The sequence below is a fragment of the Monodelphis domestica genome, chromosome 3 (genome assembly GCF_027887165.1).
Source record: "Monodelphis domestica isolate mMonDom1 chromosome 3, mMonDom1.pri, whole genome shotgun sequence".
Taxonomy (NCBI): domain Eukaryota; kingdom Metazoa; phylum Chordata; class Mammalia; order Didelphimorphia; family Didelphidae; genus Monodelphis; species Monodelphis domestica.
Genome location: NC_077229.1, coordinates 450444781 through 450463981, shown reverse-complemented (window position 1 = coordinate 450463981; position 19201 = coordinate 450444781). Strand labels below are relative to the sequence as shown.

Sequence of the window (19201 nt, the reverse complement as noted above, 5' to 3'; positions counted from 1 at the left end):
CTAAAATCTAGGTTAAAGTCTTAGTCTTTCTATTTATTTTGATGTGATATGTCCTATCTGAATTCATTTTTTTCTGTGTTTAAAATAATAATTTTGGATTCTTAACTCAGCGATCCCTTCTAGTTCTAATGTTCTGATGTGGTGATTCCTGACTTCATGCCTGCTCTGATTTCTCTGATGCTTTTATGCCCTCTACTACTTCATGGCTCTTCTGGACTTGACCTGTGCCAATAAGCCACTGTTTTGTCCCCAGTCAGTGACCAAAATAAGATTAGAGGAGAAAGCACTGGGGTTCCCAAATCAACCAGTTGGTTACCAACAAATTAGCTTGAGTCAGACACTGACGAGTTACCAAGAGACTATGAAATGCAGATTAAAATAACTCTGAAATATTATCTCACACCTATTAGATTGGTTAAAGTGATAGAAGGGGGAAATGACAAATACTGGAGAGGATATGGGAAGATGGAAACACTAACCACTGTTGGTGTAACTGTGAACTGATCCAATTCTTTTTGAGAACAGTCTGGAATTATGCCGTTTGACTCAGCAACACCACCATTAGGTCTGTTTCTCAAGATGATCAGGGAAAAAGGAAAAGAACCTATATGTCCTAAAATGTTTATAGCAGCTCTATTTGTAGTGGCAAAGAACTGGAATTTGAGAGGATGCCCATCAATTGGGGAATGGCTGAACAAATCGTGATATATGACTGGAATAGAATACTAATATGTTTTAAGAAACAATGAGTGAGTTGACTTTAGAAAAACGTGGAAAAATAATGGAGAGTGAAATGAGCATAACCAAGAGATCACTGAATATATGAGAAGCAATATTGCTTGAAGAATAAATGTTATTGTCCACCTTCAGAGAGAGAACTGATAAATAAAAGTATTCGTGACATAGTTTTACATCTCTATTTATCTATCTGTCTCTCTATCCATCCATCTTTGTCAAATGGTACCTTCTCTAGTTTGGAATAGGAAGCAACAAAAAATATATTAAAATAAAAATAAAACCACTGTGAAACTTTCTGTTATACATGCACATACACACCACACATGCACAAGCAGAGACGTATGCAAAACAGTGATAAATGATATGGTATCAGGTGATTTCTGGGAAGTAAAACTATGCTAGTAAGAAATCAGAGATGCCATTCACTGAATTGAGACCAAATTCTGGGTCAGAAGTTTTTAGACCTTTCACCAATTGGCTTATTTCATTACTCTCTCTAAAACAACCTCTGTTCCAGCAAGGCTCCCCAATTTACCACTTTCTAGCTATGTCTCCTGGGTGATCTCTGCAAAGCATTTTCTATATACCCGACATTTTACCAGGTGCTACATGGAGACAAAAAAGAAATGGAAGACATGGGATCCTAGATTTAAAGCTGGAAGGGATCTTGGAGGTTGTCCTCAATGCACTCATTTTGTAGATGAAGAAAGAAGCAGAGAGAAGTTATGACTTCTCCAAAGTTCCATACATATATAGCAAAAAGTGGCCTTGAAAGTTCCTGTCTTCAGAGAACTTAATTTGGGGGACAGCAGGAGAAAGTCATCAATGATAAACAGATGCAATTTACAAGATGGCATTTATAGGACAAAGCACAAATGTACATCTTAGAAACAGCTCCTATATCTTGAAACCTCTTTTCTTTTTGTCCATTCCCATAATCACATTCATTCTGAGCAATTGTTCTATTCTCCCTTTGATTTTTACCTTGGCACATGTAACAGTTAAATTAGTTTTTCTACTAAAAGTATTATTTTTTAGAGGTTTATTAAAGATTATTAGAAATCAAAGATACAAATCAATAAGTCACATTTCTAGGGCTGATAAGCCCATTCAATTTCACTTACTCTACATCTTGAGAGACACCTGTGCTTAGAAGTGGAAGTAGAGAGCAAGTAGGCAGTACAGTCAGTTTAAATACAAATTTTGTTCTCTGCCCAGGTGGGGATCTCAGGTGAGATTATAGGGAATTCTGGGAAGTGCCAAGGACTTCTAGGGATTGAAGTCTGGGGTTAAAATCTCCATTTTTACACATAACAATGATTGATTTGATTCTTACTACAAGTAGAGGTTTTAAAAAAAATACTTTTGTTGTCTAATGTTCTTGTAGGGCCATGCTTGTGCCACTTAGTGTGCTTTTCCTGCCTTTTCCCCCTCATATTCTTTAAAAAAAACCACTTACCTTTTGACTTATAATCAATACAAGTATCAGTTCCAAGGCGGAAGAGTAGAGGGCTAGACAACTGGGTTTAAGTGACTTGCCCAAGGTCAGATTTTCAGTCCTGGGTTCTCTATCCACTGACCCACCTACATGCTCTTTTATACTTGCCTTGCTAAATCTTTGGTCTCTTGAAACTTTCCTTTTTTTCTTTTTTCATTGGCATTACTTTGTGGGTAAGAATTTCTTTCTCCAGAACAATCCATCCTTCTTGGGGTATTTCTCATGCAATTTTAAGACATGAAATTGTACTTATCCCTTCTTTGATTAGAAACCTGCTTTTACCAGATCTTGCCAGCATGGCAGACTACATCCATTTTTTACTCTTTTGACCCTTACAAGTCAAAAGTGGGTTGGGCTTTTCTCCTCAAAGTTGTCAACTTTGGCCTCTGGTTCCCTTTCTTACTTTCTTTCTCTACCTTTTGAAAAATGAAATGATAATTAGGGCAGTACAAGAATGTATTAGCTGTTTGGCTTTTGTAAGAGAGTTTGCATCAGCAGATGTCATGATAGCTGAGGTTCTTTGTCATTACTGTATTTCCCTTTGATAACTTGTTTGTGATCTATTTTTGGAATTCTTCCTCCATAGCCTCCTGCAAGGATTCTTTGTAATATGCTCCTAACACTTTGATCCTATTCTTTCCTCAACCGATCTTCACCCAACTGTTCTCCACCATGACTTCTCTCTTTTTGTTTCATAGATTTCTTTATTCTTATTTCATTCGTAGATAGCACCTAGTAGTTATTTCATAAATGCCTGTTTGGCATAAAATGTTTGATTTGTACAATGTTGATCAGTTGGGGAAAGGTTAAAAAATTATGGTCATGGAATATTAAAGCTTTGTAAGAAACAACAAATATTTCAAATGGATAGGTGACCTAGAAACAAAAGGTCACATCATAAACAAATGAGAGAAATAAGGAGAAATTCCCTATCAGATCTACAAATAGGGGAAGAGTTTATGACACAATAAGGGATAGAGAGGATCACAAAAGATAACATGAATAATTTTGACTACATAAAATTTAACCATTTTTGCACAAACAATAAGATTAAATTGGAAACAATAGGGAAAAAAATCTTTGTGGCAAGTCTCTTTGATAAAATTCTCATTTCCAACATAGAGGAAAAAACAGATTCAATTTTTAAGAATAAGGGCCAAATCTCATCTGATAAATGTTCTAAGGATATAAATAGGCATTTCTAATGGGAAGAAACCCAGACTATCTATAGCCATATGAAAAACTATTTAAATGACTAATGTTTAAAGAAATTCACATTGAAGTAATTCTGATATTCACCTCATATCCACCAGTTTGCCAGAGATAACAAAAAAGAAAAATGCTAAGTGATGGAGATGATGCAAGAGAACAGACACATTGAAGCATTGATTGTGGACATGTGATCTGTGCGAACATTCTGGGAAGTAATCTAGAATTGTGCATATACAAAGTTACTTTAAAAGTTTGTCCCCTTTGACTTAGCCATATTACTGTGATCTCAGAGTTAGGGAGAAGAGATAAAAACCTTTTGAAGATGCTAGGGGAAAGGAAGGGGAGAAAAACTTGCACTTAAAAAGTTTTAAATTTTTTTCTTATTTTTTATTGTTTTGCAAAACATTTTCATATTGGTCATTATTATAAGAGCACACTCATGCATAACCCAAACCCCCAAATAAGCCATAAATACACTGATGTGAAAGATGACTCCAACAGTTCTTTCTCTGGATGTGGATAGCATTCCCCATCATAACTCATTAAGGATTGTTCCAGCTCATGGCATTGCGGGGAACAGTCAAGTTTTCACAGATAATTATCATCCAGTATTGCTGTTACTATGTATGATGTTCTCTCAATTATGCTTGTTTCACTCTGCATCGGTTCCCACAGACCTTTCCAACTTATTCTGAAATCATCTTGCTTATAGCACAATAGTATTCCATTCCCAACATGTCCTACCATTTGTTCAGCCATTCCTCAACTGGTGGACATCCCCTCAATTTCCAATTTTTTTCCATTACAAATATTTTTGTACAAGTAGTTCCTTTGCCCTTTTTTTATTATCTCTTTGGGATAAAGAAGAACTTGCACTTTTGAAAAGCAAATTACAAGACAAATGGCTATGCTTCAGAGTAAACCATTAACTCTTAATAGCCAAGCAATAAAGACTATAATAAATCATATTTAAAAATCAGTTCCTTCTACTTAGGATAAGGAGTATTTTAGTTTTAGAATACAATAGAAAGTAACAAGAACAATTCTATTGTTGCTCAATCATTTCAGACTTCCTGATTCTTTCTTGACAAAGATACTAGAGTGTTTTGACATTTCTTTCTCCAGCTTATTTTACAGGTGAGGAAACTAAGGCAAACAGGATTAAGTGAGTTGCCTAGGGTCATACTTCCAGTACCTGTCTGAGGCCAGATTTGGTCTTAGGAGGATCTTGACTCCAGGCCCTTTGCTCTATCCACTATACCATCTGGTTGTCCATAATAATATGGGTACAAATGCATACATACATTGTCAGCACCTTGAATTTTGAGGAAGATCACAGTAGTCAACACAAGACCCAAGTTAATTGGGGGAAAAGCCATGTAGGGGAGGTCTTCACTATAAAGATATAAAGAGAGATGAAAAGAGAAGGAAGTCAGCTATAATTTAACTTTCACTCTAGATTTTAGAACAACAGATTTTAAAGAATTCAGAGGAAGAATAGTTAGGATCCTATGAACTGATTCAATGGGGAGTAGAGGAGGGAGAATAAATTCAGAAGGGATATTAAATTCAAAAATGAAATTCTGAAGACACAAATAGAAAGGGAAGGGTCTGCCTAAAGTGCTCATTGTGGATGCAAAGGAAACTAAAAACTAATTAAGCAACTTAAGATATTTTAAAAGGGGGTGGGGGAGGAGGGGAGGAGGCAGATAGATGTCTCTGTAGTTTGAGAGCTAGCTCCAGAGATGAGAGATCCTGGGCTCAAATCTGACCTGAGACACTTCCTAGCTGTGTGACCCTGAGTGAATCACTTAATTCCATTAGCCTAGTTCTTACCATTCTTCTGCTTTAGAATCAAATCAGAGTATTGATTCTAAGAAGGAAAGTAAGGATTTAAAAAAATAAATAAAAAGATAGAAGGATTTCACAGAGGATGAATACAACAGCATGATAAACCAACCAGAAAGTACTTATTTAGTTATCATTATTTCCAGGCTGGTAGTAAAACAGAGAGCAATGATAAATAAAACAGAGTTACTGTTCCCTTGTAAGAATTGAGTGAGGAGTGTTAAACCTCAGAATGCTATATGGTTATCAAGGGAAGATGAGGAAGGTAATAAAAATGGTAAAATTTACAATATTGGATAAAAAAGAAATATATTTCGTTGCATTGACAGTTGCCTGAGTATTAGGTGGTGATAACAGACAGTGGAGAAAAGGCAGAAACACTTCACTTTTATTTTGATTGTTTTATTCTACACAGAAGAATGATCTTTGACTGAAAAGAACAGACCTAAAACAATTAATAGAAAATTAGACTCAAGTGAAATATACCTCAAGGTATAGATCAATGCTATTGCTGAGTTACTGACTGATCTTTCAGAAATTGTTGAGAATGAGAAAAGCTAAATTATAGGACCAAAGATAGACAAATTTCAAATTTTTCCAAAATAGAAGAGCAAACACTCTAAAAACCTATAGACCAAATGCCTTGACTTCAATTTTAGGAAGAACTTTAGTATTAATGTACTATTCAGAAGATGGTCATCTAAAATCTAGAAATGAAAATGGTAATTACAATGAGGATTCATCAAGAACAGGTCATGTAAGACCAGTCTTATTTTCTTTTTGAACTTTGTTACTAGCCTGGTAGATTAGATAGATGTAGTGAACATACTCTGCTTGAATTTTAGCAATGTATTGACAAAATATTACAAATTATCATTATAAAGAAGATAAAGAGAAGTAGGCTAAATAATAATGCCATTAGGTAGATTTGAAACTTGCTAAATGGGCTAAAAACAAAGCCATTAAAGATTTGATATCTTGGAAGGAAGCAGAATGCCCCAGAGATCTGTGCTTAATCTTTTGCTCAAATTTATTGTTTTGATCAATGTTAAAGGCATTGATGATATCCTTGTCAAATTTGCAAATGATACAAAGCTGGGAAGAATAATTAACTTGCTGGTGACAGAGCTAGAATTCAAAAAAGATCTCAACAGTCTAGAATGTTGAGCTGAATTCAATAAGATAAATTTAATAGGGGGAAAGTTATAGACTTGATATTGGGTTCAAAATATCCTCTTTACAAGTTGAAGAGAGGGGCACTATGGCTAGAGAATGAATAGTTTATCTGAAATAAATCTAAATTGAAAGCTCCATGTGATACATCAGTTTGATATGGTGGCCAAAAAAAAGCTCAAGATATCATAAATTGTATTAAGAATGAAATGGGGGGGGCAGCTGGGTAGCTCAGTGGATTGAGAGTCAGACCTAGAGATGGGAGGTCCTAGGTTCAAATCTGGCCTCAGACACTTCCCAGCTGTGTGACCCTGGGCAAGTCACTTGACCCCCATTGCCTAGCCCTTACCAATCATTTGCCTTGGAGCCAATACACAGTATTGACTCCAAGATGGAAGGTAAGGGTTTAAAAAGAAAAGAAAGGAAAAGGAAAGAAAAGAAAAGAAAAGAAAAGAAAAGAAAAGAATGAAATGGTATGGAATTCCATGGGTGGAACCAAGATGTCAGAGAAAAGCAGAGAAGCTCAGAGTTGCCACAAGAATCCTCTCCATCTAATATTAAATAATGCCACAAAATGAATACAGAAGGGATTCAGGATCCAATAAGGAGACAGAGTGAAACAACTTTCAAGAAAAGAAAAGCTGAAAAGGTAGGCAGAGGACATTTGGGGCACTGGGGTGAGAAGGGATCATAGTCAGCAAGAGACTATAGCAAGCAGTGAAGAACAAGCCAAGAGCAAGCCACACACCCTCCTCACCCCACATCTGCTGTTCCAGGTTTGGTACCTAAGCCCAAGCCAACATTAAGGTCCTGAGACCTTGCTTGGGCAAATAGAGATCCAATCAATCCCCCCCACTTGAAATTCTAAACCTATACAGAAGTCCAGAAAACCAGCCCAGAGGAGTCTGTGCTGAAGTGGGTTGATATGCATGGGCTTCAGGCAAAGCAACTAGAAATGAATGATTTCATGAGAAACCAAGAAACAATAAATCAAAACCAAAAAAAATGAAAAAAAAAACCCAGAAGAAAACATGAAATATTTCATTGGAAAAAAAAAAACAACTGACCTGGAAAATAGATCCAGGAGAGGCAATTTAAGAATTATTGGACTACCTGAAAGTCATGATTAAGAAAAAAACTTGAACATCATAATACAAGAAATTATCAAAGATAACTTCTTAGAGATCCTTGAACAAGAAAACAAAATTAAAATTGACAGATCACTTTCAGAAAGAAATCCTCAAATGACAACCTCTAGGAATATAATAGTTAAATTGAAGAGCCCTCAAACCAAGGAGAAAATATTGCAAATAGCTAGAAACCAACAATTCAAATACCATGGAGTTACAATCAGGATCACACAGGACCTAAGCAGCTTCTACATTAAAGGATCAGAAGGCATGGAATATGATAGTCATAAAGGTGAAAGATCTGGGTTGTAAATCCAGAGTCACCTATCTAGCAAAACTTAGTATATTCTTTCAGTGGGAAAAATGGATATTCAATAATATAGAAGATTTTCAAGCATTCCTGAGGAATAAGCCAGACCTAAAAAAAAAAATTTGAAGTCCAAACATGAGACCCAAGAGAAGCCTAAAAAGAGAAATAAGAAAGAGAAAATTTAAGGAACTCTTTAAGGTAAAAATGTTTGCATTTCTACATGGAAAGAGGATGTTTGTAATTCTCAAAAATCACTCTTAGTAGTAGAGAAGATAGAAGGAATATACTTAGAAAGAGGGTGGGGAAATAAGCTGATTATGATGATATGGTGTGTATGTATATGTGATGATATGAAATGGTATGTATGTATGATATGATATATGAAAAAATCAAGGGTTGAAAAAGAGGATTGCACTGAGAGAAAAAGGAAGGTAAAGATAACATGGGGTAAATTATATAACATGAAATATCATTATGAAGAGGGGAGGATTAGGGTAATGACAGGCAATGCTTAAATATCATTGTAACTGGCTCAGAGAGGGAAAAACAAATATATATGTTGGGGTATAGCATTGTATCTTACCCTACAGAGAAATTGAAGGAGAATAACACAAGGGAAGGGGAAGTTAATTGGAAGAAGGGGGAAGTGGGGGGGGGTAATAAAAAGCAAAACACTGGTTAGGAGGAACAGAGTGAAACAGAATAGAGCAAAATCAAAAGGGGAAATTAAGACGGAGGGCAATACAGTTAGTATATGGATAAATGATTTGGGATTTTGGTTTTAAAAGATCATTCTATTGCAAAAATGAATAATATGGAAATAGATATCAAGTGATAACATTTGTAAAACCCAGTGGAATTGTGTGTTGTGAGGGGGAGGGAAGAGGGGAGGCAGAGAAAATGAATCATGTAACCATGGAAAAATATAAATCTAAGAAAAAGAGAGGGAAATGGTGTGAATAATGAAGGAGTACAGTGGACTCATTGTCCTTCACTATGATCAGATTAGATAAGGAGCATTTTATTTGTTTATGAAGATCACATTTTTGAAAGGTCTTTAATCGTCTGGAGTGTGTGCAGTGGAAAGTGACCAGAATGGCGTAGGGCCTTGGAAACATACCATATAAGAAGTGATTGAAGGGGAGGAAAGGAAGCAATATGCATTTATTAAGTTCATATTATGTTCCAGACACTGTGCTAAAGCACTTTACAAATATTATCTTATTTGAAGGAATCATGGTGAACTTGAAGAAGAGAAAATATAGGGAAAAAAGAAAAGAAGTAAGCCAGCATTTATTAAGTGCCTATTATGTTTTAGAAATTGTACTAAGGATTTTACAAGTATGTCATTTGATTTTCATGACAACCTTGGGAGGTAAGTGCTAATATATTCCAATTGTACAGCTGAGAAAATTGAGGCAAACAGCAATTAAGTGACTTTCCCAGGGTCATGCAACTAATAAGTTTCTAAGGCTATATTTGAATTCAAGTCATCCTGACTCCAGACTCAGTGCCTTCTTCAAGAACTTGAAGGATTTTTCTGGGTAGGAATGATTAGATTTGTTGGGTTTGAGAAGTAGATTTGGGGTGACCTGATATTATGCCATAATCCCATGCCATTCATCTTTTTGCCTTTTGTCTATAGATATGTGCACACACGGAGAAGAGTTCTTTCAGCTGCCCTCCAGACAAGATGCTATATTTAATGTGAGGGCAAAAGAACATACCTGAAACCACATGTGGGAAAGAAGAAGAAAGAGGAGAGAAAATTCAGATGAAGAAATCTCTACAAAACATTACTGGCATATAATTATCAAACCAGTTAGTTTTTAATAGTATTTATAATGCACGGTTTGGAAGAACATGGGAACTAAGGAAACAATGTATTACCTTGGTTCTGCTGTTCTTTTGTTCTTTGCTTTCCCTGATATTTTTATCTTTGTGGCTGACCCTCAGAAAGAAGCAATCAGGAGCTTATGTGGTTGTTCACATTTTCCAGGTCTTCCTGGGTAGAAGAACCGTGGTAGGATATTATGCTGATCATGAGACTAGGAAGAGAATATACATGAAATGGATTCTAAACCATGGCAAAGGCAGGTGTAGATTTAGTCTAGAGTTAGGTCTGATCCTCAGGGTTCTTGAACTCAGCCCTCTGTCACTCTAGATGAGGTGCCTGGAGATTCACACCAAAAATGTGATGTGGAGATTTTGAAAGGGGAGGAAGGCTAATGCATCATCTTTTCTCCCCCCCAAGTCCCCACTTTTTCCTCAAATTACAATGGATTGTATGCTTGTGAATTCCCCTATCCCTCAGCTTTCATGTTGGGAACACCACTCAGTTTGTTCCTAATGAGTAACAAAGAAGGAAGTGCTTCTTTATCCAGTATAAGGAAACAAAGTTCTTTCAATCCACTCAGATAGACTAACAAGTAACTATTCTCATATATATATATTCATATGTATATATATATATATATACATACATAAATATAATATGAATGTTGTGGCAGAAGAATTTGAGCCATCTTTATTTCTGACTAATATTTTCTTTTCTAAAATTATGATTTAATGGAATAAGGAGCTCCTAGTGGGAAAATTCCCTATGCCAGTGTTTCCCCAATTTTTTTTTGTCTCAAGTTTCCTTGTGATTGAAAACTGAGGAAACAAAGAGCTTTTGTTTATATGATTTATCTCTATTTCTGTGAGATTTAAAATGGTTGAGGTCTTAAACTGTAGTGATTAAAATAGTGGTAGATATAAATTGTGATAGATATAAGAGAGGGTGAGTAAATTTGACTGCAGAAATATGTTTCACTACAGTGTTTTGGGTTTAAAATCAAATATAAGGTGGTCGCCGGGAATATTCCCAATTATTCAAATACCCAAGTCAATTGGGTTTTATAGAGATCTTAATTAACAATACAATGAGTAATCAAAGAAAGAGAGAGTAAGAAAGGAATAAGTATGAAGGGCCTCAAAGCCAATATGGCCTAGACCTGAGTCTTAAAAGAGAAATCAGTCAGTTTTTTATAACTCACCATGAGATCTGTCTAAGTAAGGATTTCTAATGACACCAGGCCAGCAGCATCTCAGCTGCTTTCACCAGCTCCCTTCTCCATCTGAATGTTTCAGAATCAGTCTCCTCAGAATGAGTCTCTCCAATCTGAATGTTTCAGAATCACTTTCTAGCTCTTCCCTGAGCTCTTATTTTTAAGGGCAAAATCTCCTATGTCACCTCCCCTAAGTCCTTACATCTACCAATCACTGTAGATGTTTCTAAAGGACCGCCCATTTTGAATTCACAGCTGAGTAGTTTTAATCTCTTTAGTAAGTCAGAAAAAAATGCTGCTGTGTCGACAAATTTCATTAAGAAAAAAACCTCTGAATAAGTTATCACCCTTTTAGGTTTAAGTAGTTTACAAGTTGCCCCACCTTTATAGGTACTTAGTATCCCATTGTATCAATTCTAAAACAGTCATGACTCAAAGGACTTCCTGTCCCTTCCATAAGCATGGATCAAAGTACTTTTCATTGTTCTCAAGGAGCTCTCTGTCCTAAAGTAGTCCTAAGTAGGGTGGAGTAGGGATATTCCCAAGGCAGGGAGCCCCCACACTCAAGTAGGGTTCTCACCATCTGCTAGGGAATTTTTTTAAGTCGAAGATTCCCCAATGGGGGAAACCCCTAACATTCATAAGTCTGAGAAATTTTGAGGTTTACATTTCTCTTTATCATATTAAACATCCAAATATCAGTATTTATTAAGGAAATAGTTTTGAATTTGCAGATCACCTGAAAAAGTCTTTGGAGTTCCAGAGACCACACTCTGCCCTACATCAATGCAGATTGACAAGATATTTGCTTTACAATCTTAGAGAATTATCTGTGGCACTGAATCTTGGCATGACTTGTCTGTGATCACAGAGTTAATATGTCAAAAGCAGGACTTGAATGTATTTTTCCCCCACTCCAAGGCTGGCTCTCTATTGACTACATCACTCTATCACTCAATAATAATACCCTTTCCTTTTTTTGCTTAATAGGAAAGCATTTCAGACCTCTTAAGAATCTGTAAAGAAAATGAGTGAAAAGGCAAGAAGAGAAATAACATTTCTTCAAGTGCTTTTCTCTTTAAAAAGCACTCATACATAATTGATCCTTTGTAGAACTCATGGCAAGTCATCTCAGTTGATTTATTCAGCAATGAACACCTGGAATCCTCTCCCATAGCCTGCAAACTGGAAGGTAGATTGCAAAGGGATTCCTCTCATGAAAAGTCTTGTTTATGTTTTTTCTTGAAGAAGCAATGAGGTATAGCAAAAATAGCATTGGTCTTGGGGTCAAGACCTGGGTGCAATTCGCAGCTCTACCATTCTTTGTTTAACTGGCTAACTAGCTAGATGAATAATAGATAGAAATATGAAGATAGATAGATAAATGGAAATAGGTGTACAGAGTGACAGAATATAGATGGATAATAGATACATAAATGGATGAGTAGAAAGGTAGATAGATAGGTAGCTAGCCAGACTGAAAGATAGACATAGATAAATGCAAAGATAGAAAGATAGACAGACAACTTATTAAGCACTTAAATGCCAAGCCCTGGTTAAACAAGTACAAAAAAGCTAGACTGTCTCTTCCTTAAAGAAACCTGCATTCCAATTGGAAACACAGCAATATAAAGTAGAGCTAGAAAGAGAGATCACCTATTTTCAGAAAACAGGAGAGTGATGGTTGGAGTGTCAACAACCTGATGAAGAGATTAGTGTAGGAAGTGGCATGGAAGCCTGGTTTTAGGCATGATGTGACAAAAGTTCATATATAAGAGCCTTGATGATAAGATTTATACTACCTATCTTGCAGGGTATATTGTGATGGCCAAATGAGGTAATATTTTCAAAATATTAGAAAAACATGAGCTACTATTATTATTATAACCCATTTGCCTTCTAACTTCTCATATTGTTGGTTTAAAACAAGAAGTATTTTCTTTTTCTTTTTTTTTTGTATGGGAGAGTTTAAGGGGAATGAGGTCTAGCTGTAGAAACACTGATAGGAAAAAAAAGAATGTCAATGAATGATTAAAAATAAACAAAAGAGCAAAGGGAAATTCAGAAGGGGACAAAGAGAAGCAGACCAATGTTAGAACTTCACTGATAAATTTTGAATTATATAAAGAAAAGCTGTATCCAATGGAAAAGATAAACTGTACTGAAAGAAATTCAGTATTTTATACACAATCCTTTCTTCTATATATATTAAAATGCTTCTATTTATTGACATGTATTTCATAATAAAAATTATTTAAAAATATATATTGTCCTTGTGAGATCCCATATATGTTTCCTCATTTCTTTTTGCTAACTTTTGAGTAAAGGGATAGAAAATGGTAGTAAAGAGGGAAGGGACCATGTCTGTGTGCAGGTACATGTATGGTGTATGTATGTACAATACAGTTGGCATGTAAGAAGTCAAAGAGATAGGGGAACCAGTGGAAAGATAGACAAGATTAGGGATTTGTCAGGCAGTCAATAAATGTGTATCAAGCACCTACCATACTCTAGGAATTGTGCTAAGCATTGGGAAGTTTAGAAATTTAGACCTGGATAAGAAGGAATATTCCCCTTTTGGTAAGTAAGCATACTTGTAATGATAGGGTAGTCAGTCTTATCTGACTCTTTGTGACCCCATATGGGGTTTTCTTGACAAAGATATTGAACTGGTTTGCCATTTCCTTCTCTAGCTCATTTTATAGATGAGGGAACTGAGGCAAATAGTCTTAAGTGGCTTGCCCACAGTCACAGAGCTAGTGTCTGATGCCAGATTTGAACTCATGATGACTCCAGGGCTGGCTCTATCCACTGTGTCATGTTGCTGCTGTAGAGTGACGTATATGGAGAAAGGGAATATCATCCTAGCCATTTCTACCAATAGATTCATCTTTAACCATTTTTATATTGTCCATGGTATATGATGTTTATGCGACTTTGGGTAAAACCACTTAACCTCCCTGGGTCTCCATTTCCTCAACTATAAAGTGTTAGATAATTTTAGGGTTTTGACTTTAAAATCTAGATTTAAATAGTCACCAAATAAAACTCCCAAGTCAGTCTGGAAATTTATGGTAATTTAATTAATATAGAGGGAAGGAACTTAAAGAGAAGGAGGAAAGAGGATATAGGATTTCTCCTACCTGGCCTATGCCAGGGGAAGTTTTAAACTCCCCATCTCTAGGTCTCTGAAGAAGATTAGAGGCTTCTGAGAGGAAAAAGTTGGAAAGTAAAGGAGGAAAATTCAGCCAGAAACTCACCACAGAACCAGACAATAGCTTGTAGCCACGCTAAGATGTCCAAAGGCTCAGCATGCAGCTCTCAGCTAACTCTCCACCACCAATCAGGAAAGGAGAGAGAGAGAGAGTGCCCTTGAGAGACAAAAAAAAATCTCAAATATATAGACCTTTCATCCTTGTGTCTCCTCCTCTAAATTTTCACATCTACCAATCACATTAAAGGCTTTTTCTCCAGGACTGTCCATACTTTTAGTTCTCACCTTCTTTGATTTGGTTAACACTTCTTTGTTAAGTTCACCTTTTGTGAGTTACTTGACCTTTTTGTGATTAATTTAACCTTTATAGTTACTTAACACCTTTTTGTATTAGATCTAAAAATAGATGTAGCTTAAAGTTCTAGCTTCACTATAAGGTGAGAACTAAGTACCTTCATTGTTCAATCAGGAGATTACAACTTTATCTTTCCCTAAATTACAGTCTAAGTAGGGTGGAGTAGTTTTTAAAGTTCACAATAGTAAAATGTGGGACTAGGGGTCCTCTAGAGTTCCTTCCAGCCCTACATCTATGATCCTCTGATTATTGGATGGAAGTCCTCTAGTCTTTGGATCATTAGGTCAGTTCTGGTGGGCTTTTGTTCTTTTACAGCTCATGTTGTAAAAGACTCATTGTAGCAGTCCACAGCTGTGTTTACTCAAGACAGATAATTAAGTCATAAAGTTAGACCTGAGAAGAGCTCATTCTCTGCCCTGTGCATGGCCAGTGAGGCAATGAACTTTGATCCTAACTAGTTTGGACGCAAAAGTAGGTTTCTTTGTTCTCCCCAGGCTGAAGAAGGATCCGCCCTTATCTTATGACAATTTACCTTTCTACCAATGATAATCCCCTATGTCATTAATTACTATGCATTATGTATCTTTGCATATGATAATCAATAAATACACGAGCCCACAGGCCCAGCGGAGGCTTTACCCACTCATCTTTCTTCCTGACTACTATCTCTCTCTCTCTCATGAAGCAGGCCTCTGGCCATGCTCCGTCTTTCTCCTCTATTGCTCTTATCCCTATCATTTAGCCGTAACAGTTCGTGTTAATAGCATGGGTTTAAGGACTGTGGCTTGTCTCTCCTGATCTCTAAGCTCATTTCTGATGCCCATGATGTTATGTGGTGGTCTTCTCACTGTCTCATGTATCCATGAAGTGGAAGGCTGGAGCTTAAGTCTGTGGAGCTCGATTTATACATGATTCAGTGTCTGGTCTCTTTCTTGCCATCCCTCCAGCTTCAGATCCTTGGTTCCCCCAGAGACAAACCTCTATCTATCTTTCCTCCTGGGGGTGAGGGTTGGTGGCCAATCTCTCACCTCACTCATGGTCTCTGTGCTCCTAGATTTCTCTTCTCTTTTTGGAATCACTAGCATAGCCTCTGGGTGTCCAGTGACCTTAAACTCTATCCACACATAAAGATCATTATATTTCATAAGCATGGTAATGTGAGATGGACACTGTGAGCTGGCCTTTGACCTGGTTTCTGGAGCTTAGTAGGATGGTTGCAACATAGTTTTAAAATATCCTAGCTGGGGACCTAGCTGGGTCTGAACCAAGCCATCAAGCAGCAATTATGCATGTCCCAGAGTGGACAGAGGTTGAGTGTGTGTGCTCACACCCTCTGGTTCCAAAATTCCAAGAGAGTCACACAAATTCTACAGGATCTTCCTAGGTCAGCAAGGAATTAATATGCTAGTACTGCAGGGATGGTAAAAATGATTGCAAGATAGGTTAGGCTTATAGATAATGTAGATTATTATACACTAATTTTGGATGATATAGGTTCAGATCATAGATTTAGAGCCAGAAGGACCCTCAGAGATGATCTAAGCTAATTCCTCATTTGACATATGAGAACAATGAGGCTCAGAGACTTTTCAATTATGGCCTTTGACTAACCCAAAGTCACCCAGGTCATGTCAGAAGTCAGAGCTAGGAACTGAATTTAGTTCTTCTAACTCCAAAAATGGGATCTTCCCACTACACCACAATTGTATTTAGTATTCTTTTTTCTGCCACCTCCTCCACATGCATCCTAGACTACCACCACTTTTCTCTCCCTCCTTCCCTAAGAAGGAAGAAGAAGAAGAAGGTAGGAAAGGAAAAAATCCTTCCTTCCTTCCTTCCTTCCTTCCTTCCTTCCTTCCTTCCTTCCTTCCTTCCTTCCTTCCTTCCTTCCTTCCTTCCTTCCTTCCCTCCTTCCTTCCAAGAGTAATGATTAAACTTTTCTTGGAGAATATAAATGAAATTATAATTATGCTGTTGTTTTCAAAAGTCCAATTTACTTTTGGCCAAGACTAAGGTGACAATGTCTTTTATTCTAAGCCCTTACCTTCTGTTTTACAACCAATACTAAGACAGAAGAGCTGTAAGGGTCAAGTAATTGAGGTTAAGTGACTTGTCCAGGATTACATAGCTAGGAAGTGTCTGAGGTTAGATATGAACCCAGGCCATCCTGACTCCAAGCCTAGCACTCTATCCACTGAGTCACCTAGCTGCTCCTGGTGACATTGTCTTATTTGGGGGATGCCTTAAACATTATATGAAAGACTCATTTCAGACCTCTTTGAATCCTCTTCCATTAGTACATTTTACATTGAGCCCTTGTTGTTTTATATCAAAGTACTAGTTATAGTTAGTTTGTTGTTATTATTCTCTCCCTTCAATATCCCATTACCCACTGTCCTCTTATCATTTGCCTCTACTTCCCCACTTTTTATTCCTTGTCTTTGTATTTCCCTTACTGTTTGTCCTTACACATTGCAGTAATTAGTGTGATTGCTGTCTCATTGCCTGCTGCCAATCATGGTCTTTGCTGACAAATACCTGAAGAACCAGGTATATATATATGTGTGTGTGTGTGTGTGTGTGTGTGTGTGTGTGTGTGTGTGTGTGTTTTGTAATTTCTTAAATTAGTGATGAATTTAGATCCAAAGAAACTCCAATATATACTAAAAAAAACTGGTTCTGAGTTTGCCTTTTAGTGACTTTGTGGACTTCAAGGCTTGATTTTTCTCATTCATGTCCAGGCATCAAAATGCCTGAATTGCATGTGAATAGAAGAAAGTTAAGAGGGAAAATTTCATTGCAAAGCACTAAGTGAAAGACCACCTAGGTGTAATTGTGCTCTACCCGTGAGTGCTTTCTTATTTACATCCTGCTTCTGTCTCATTGTGCAGACCAGGCTCACTGTCCCAATTTTATAACAATACCTGGAAATTTTACTTAGTGGCATAGGAACCTGGGCTTAGATGCATAGGCGTAAAAACAATGATCCAAGCTTCAAGAAGACCTAGATTTTGGTGTCAATTAAAGAAATTGTTCATTGCCTGACTTTTGAAACATTGCTAACAAGGATAAATTATCCCAGCACAGGCAGCCCCTCATTTGTAAGCAATATCTTTCCAAATTTGCTTTTAAATCAGTTGCTTAGAACTCAGAATTCACTTTTTGATGGAAACAATTTAATTCAATTAAGTTCAGTTAAAACCAATCTAACCCAATTCAAAAAAAACATTTAGATTCTTGAGTGTACCGTATCATAATATAAAGGATGTTAATTGATTTAATGAATATTTATTAAACTCTGTGGCAACAATTAGTTTTTTGGTCCCTGAGAGAGTTGTAATGATTAGGTAAGATCATACCTATCTTCACAGTTTTCCAGTTAGTATAGAGCAGGGGTCCCCAAACTACAGCCCGTGGGCCACATACGGCTGTCTGAGGCCATTTATCCGGCCCTCAGCGCACTTCCGGAAGGGGCACCTCTTTCATTGGTGGGCAGTGAGAGGAGCCCTGTATGTGGCGGCAGTGCTCAATTACAGTACTACTTCCGGTGACATAATCCTTTGCATGGCGTCTTGTTCTGAGAGTAACTGAACGAGAACGAGGTGCCACGCAAAGGATTATGGGGCTGCGCAATGGAAGATGTCAGCATGGTAAGTGGTGATCTGGGGGAGGGGATTCTGCACTGTGTATACTGCTGCCCGGTATAGTGGTGTCAGTGATGAGCCTGTTCAAGGTGTGACAGGCCCATCCCAGCCAGCACTGCAGCCTCCACCATCCCAGACAGCAGTACATAGATTTGGACATAGTTTTTTTATAGTCCGGCCCTCCAAAGGTCTGAGGGACAGTGAACTGGCCGCCTGTGTAAAAAGTTTGGGGACCCCTGGTATAGAGGTAAGACACAAAGACAAGGTATTAATAATGATTAATATAAATATTAAATATATAATATAAATAATATAAATTACATGAGAAGTGTGTGAGAAAAGCACAATACAAAGTGGTATGGACCCAAGGGAGGAAAGTGATTATGGAAGGGGAGGTAAGGAATTCAAGGCTTCATAGAGGAAGTGAACTTAAAAGGAAAAGTAGTATTTCAATCAATGAAGATAGAGAAGGGAGAAGAATAGCATGAGCATACAGAAAGAAGAGTGAGTACTCGGAGTCCTCCCTAAGAGAGTTTAAGGTGTGACACTGACTGTAAATGGTTGAGGTAAATTGGAGATAAATCATGGGGTTGAGGAACTGGGAGGCTAAAGTGTTTGAAGAAGGGATTGAGAGGAATCATGGCATCACAGATGTTTGTTTTTTTTGCACTTGGAGGAACCTGACAAGTTGTTGAGTCCAGTTTGCTTAGAACATAGAGTTCATGAAAGGGAAGTGTACTGGAGAAGCTAGACAAGGCCAGGATGGTAGCTAGTTGTGGAGGGCTTTGAAAGACATCCTTAATATGCAATATCAAGTAACAGAAGATTTTTTAACATGGGAATGACATGGCCAGATCTGTGCTCAAGAAAGATTATTCTGGAAGTGCTCTGAAGGATAGATCAGCATGGGGGGGGGGAGACAGTAGAGCTGGGAAAATTGTAAGCACATTATTGCAATAGTCTTGTAAGGTAGAAGTGAGGGGTTAGATGACATTGGTGACAGTGGGAATAGTATAAAAGAGAGTGAGA

The 19201-nt window shown here is 37.2% G+C and overlaps 1 long non-coding RNA gene across 1 annotated transcript in view; it reads left to right on the top strand.

The window, feature by feature from the left end:
- LOC103093123 (uncharacterized) overlaps nucleotides 1-13522 on the top strand; it is an 83869-nt gene extending 70347 nt beyond the window's left edge. Inside the window, exon 6 of the long non-coding RNA XR_008917872.1 lies at nucleotides 9555-13522. This is a non-coding gene — a long non-coding RNA (uncharacterized LOC103093123). The remainder of the gene's footprint in view (nucleotides 1-9554) is intronic.
- The last annotated feature ends 5679 nt before the right edge of the window (nucleotides 13523-19201 follow it).